Source organism: Pygoscelis adeliae, unplaced genomic scaffold, assembly GCF_000699105.1.
Source record: "Pygoscelis adeliae isolate BGI_AS28 unplaced genomic scaffold, ASM69910v1 Scaffold215, whole genome shotgun sequence".
Lineage (NCBI taxonomy): Eukaryota > Metazoa > Chordata > Aves > Sphenisciformes > Spheniscidae > Pygoscelis > Pygoscelis adeliae.
The window spans coordinates 1070178-1073553 of record NW_008824770.1 but is presented as its reverse complement, the minus strand read 5'-3'; positions in this window follow the sequence as shown (position 1 = coordinate 1073553).

Genomic DNA, 3376 nt, shown 5'->3' with positions numbered 1-3376 from the left:
TTCCAATGTTTAACCACTCTTTCAGTAAAGCAATTTTTCTTTACTTTTTTGAACATCTTTCTGCTGTTCACCTCTGGGTCACCTCCAGTTGATCTATATCCTTCTTGAAGTATGCTGCCCAGGAGACACAGTTCATCCATCAGTCTAGGCTTCCTACTGCTGCAAAGAGTAAAAGAATTAGTTCACGTACAGCACGTACATACAACATGCTAGTTTATTCAGAGTATTTAACTTTTTTTTTGCAGCTATATGATATTGCTGACTCACGTCCCATTTTAACTGCTGCACCTTCTTCTGCAGAGAATCTTTCCGACTAACACAGTCAATGGAGTAAGAAGCCAGTTCACGAAGAACAGAAAAAATTATCTAAAATTGTATTAAGTGCAGTGCAACAAAGCTAGTAAATATCCACTTAGTAAGGGAGGAGTTAGTGAGAAACTCTGTTAATGCCATTTCATGCTGGTACCCCAGACACATGTAATGCATCTAGTTATACATTGCTGTGGTTTGAACAATGCCTCTCAGCTTTGATGAAACAAAAAGTAAACAAAAATTTTCAAACCAGGATTAACCTGAAAACGTGAAATACATGAAGCAACTGAGCATGGGCTCCTATGTTACTTGATTAATCTAATTTGGTGTCTGTTAAACCGATGAAATGTTAGCAGGCTTAGGAATTACAGGAAGGCAGATACCCTGAGAAGTAGAACATATTCCAGGTAGTGAGATGTAAAAGAGAGGAAAGCAGAAGACGGAGAGAAATAGGGAACGGAAAACAGAGAAGGAAGACAAATGAAAGCCAGTGGCAGCCAAAGGTGTGGACAGATGCTGTTTTGCCTAATACCAAGTGAGAGAACAACTAAGGGTAGCAATGGAAAGTGTAGTTACTATCTAAGACCAGATTCAGACTTTGACCTTGGTGCAAACTTTCTGTTGCCATTAATGGGCGCTGTGCTGGACACCTTGCCAGAGGTATGCCCCAAAAGCATAAACAGCATGTAATTTGCCCGCTCCCATCAGATGAGTGCCATACCCTTCTGCTGAATCAAAGCTCAAAGACCAGATGACTGAGAACAGGGCTCGGCATCAGAAGCTCGCTGAAGGACATCCTGAGTCTTAAGAAAAGCTCTAGAGGCAGGCAGTGGGTTTGGTAGTCTCTCAGAAAGAATGGACATTTTAGACCTAGGAAGCAGTTGGGTAAATGAGAGAGAGTCATTTAAGAAAAGACTTCATGTGCAAAGGCCTGGCAACATAAATACAAAATATTAAGGACTAGTTGTAAATATACATATATATATACACACACACTTAGCATAGACATCTGTAAAGAACAGATGTAAATTGTGTGTAAGATCCTGGTCAGGTATAAGATACCTCTCCTTGTATGCTTCTTATTTTCATTTTTCTTCTTTTAGTTCTTTTCCTCTTTTTCAATCTTTTTTCGTGCTTTCATTTTCTTAGTGTTAGATGGGGCCTTCATCTACAATTGCGTGGAGCAACAGTGCCAGACAGCGGCTGGCTGGGATAAATGCAGCTGGATTTTCCTTGTAGTTCAGGCTTTGGGACCTGTAACAACCATGCTAGTTACCTGTGATTGATCTGAGCAGTACAGAAAGACGAGAAAGCCACGTAAAGCAGCCTGTCGCAGAGGAATTACCCCTGTTGTCTGCATTCCCCAGAAATTTGACGGGATTTGTTCTGATTTTTAGCACTATGCTTGGAAATACGCTCTAGGGAAGATGATGTGAGCTGTGACCAACAGTTTAAAATTCCTTTCCCCTTCGGCATTGCTCGTGCTTCCATTTACAGAGCTTTACAGCAGGTTGTAAAGCTCTCCTCATGCTGTGAGGATTGCTCCTCCTGCTGGGACAGAGTACCCTGCCTGTAAGGCCCTGCAAGCCATAGCAGCTCAGGTCAGACTAGCAGCGCTGTGTCCCTCATGGCACAGTATGGGTGATGTGCAGTCTGGAGTAAAATGAAACCCATGCCTCTGCCAGTGAATCTCGTTCCTGTCATCTGCTTTTCTTAAGAGACTGACGCCCAAGTTACCCTTGAGTAACTGCACACCCAGTAGTTACCTCCTGTTGACTAAGCTGTCAGACAAATTCACAGCCTGACTCGTGACTTCTGAAGGTCACTTGGAGTCTCCTCCTCAGGTGCAGGAAAACCCTCTCCGGTTGAGGGAGTGGAGATAAATGCGTTTGTGATGGATTGTGAAAGCTGAAGTCCAACAGGCCTTTGAAATATTTTGTCATAGGAACCATTTTATCAAAAGGTTATGGGGAGGTATGGCGATCAGGCAGCAGTGTGGTGTCGATGACCTTTCCTTCTGCGGGTTCAGAGGAGTGAATGACCAGCTTCGTCAGCAGAAGGTCAATGGGTGGAAAAATGAATTTTCAATCGACTATATCACCTGTCATGCCAATTATTTTGGATGACTAAGAAACAATGATTGTGCACTAGCAGAGCATTCAGCAAATGGTTTCAACCCACATCTACCAGTGTTTTTGTATTTATGAATATTACCTTACTTTCTGGAAGCCTTTTAGCATTACTGAAGTGGTATTTGTTTAATGTAGCTTAACAAGCTTTACATATTTTGCCTATAAAGTTGAAGTAACTATATGAATTTCTGAATACTAATGTAAGAATTACTTATTTTAATATTCTCCAGGTTTGGGGATTTTTAAATCACAGAATTACTAAGCTTTGTGAAATCTTCTTATCCTCAGCCTAAGCTTTCAGCAATAGTTAAGCCAATATTTGAAGGAAAGAAAATCTGTCATTTATCCCCAGTCCAGCCTCTCCAAATCGATTAGCTGAAGATAACAGTGGAGTAAGGGTCAAAAATACAAAAAGAATTTGCCCTGAAAATGATGCTATCTCCAAGCTAGTTTAGACACAATCTAGTTTAGTTTCTTTTGCTGAAACTGCTTGGGTTTGCATGGAAACACGAAAAAGGCTTATTAGCTCAAAGAAGCAAGTAGGACGCGCTAGCCTGATGGTTAGCACACAGTCACCGAGGAGACAAAGGTCATCTGAACTGGGGTCCTACTTCTGTGGGTTTTGTGAGGAAAAAAAGCAAACCAACCTGTATATGCAAGCTTTAGAGAAGTAACATAGCAACTAATAGCGGTGTTGCTGAGCCCCTCGCTCTTTCTTAACCTCCCCGGCCCAGCAAAAGTCTAATTCCTGTCTGCAAACCGGCACAGCTTCACAGCGAGAAGCAGCGCGCCCGCTTCCAGACCCACGCCCGGGTTCGCGCGCGGTTTGGGGAGGGGGGGGCGGTGCAGAGGAAAGGAAGGCAGCCCACGGGCAACACCCAGAGTTTGCGCTCTTACAGCCAGCGGCCGCGGCGGGATCTCGGCCCGGGGTG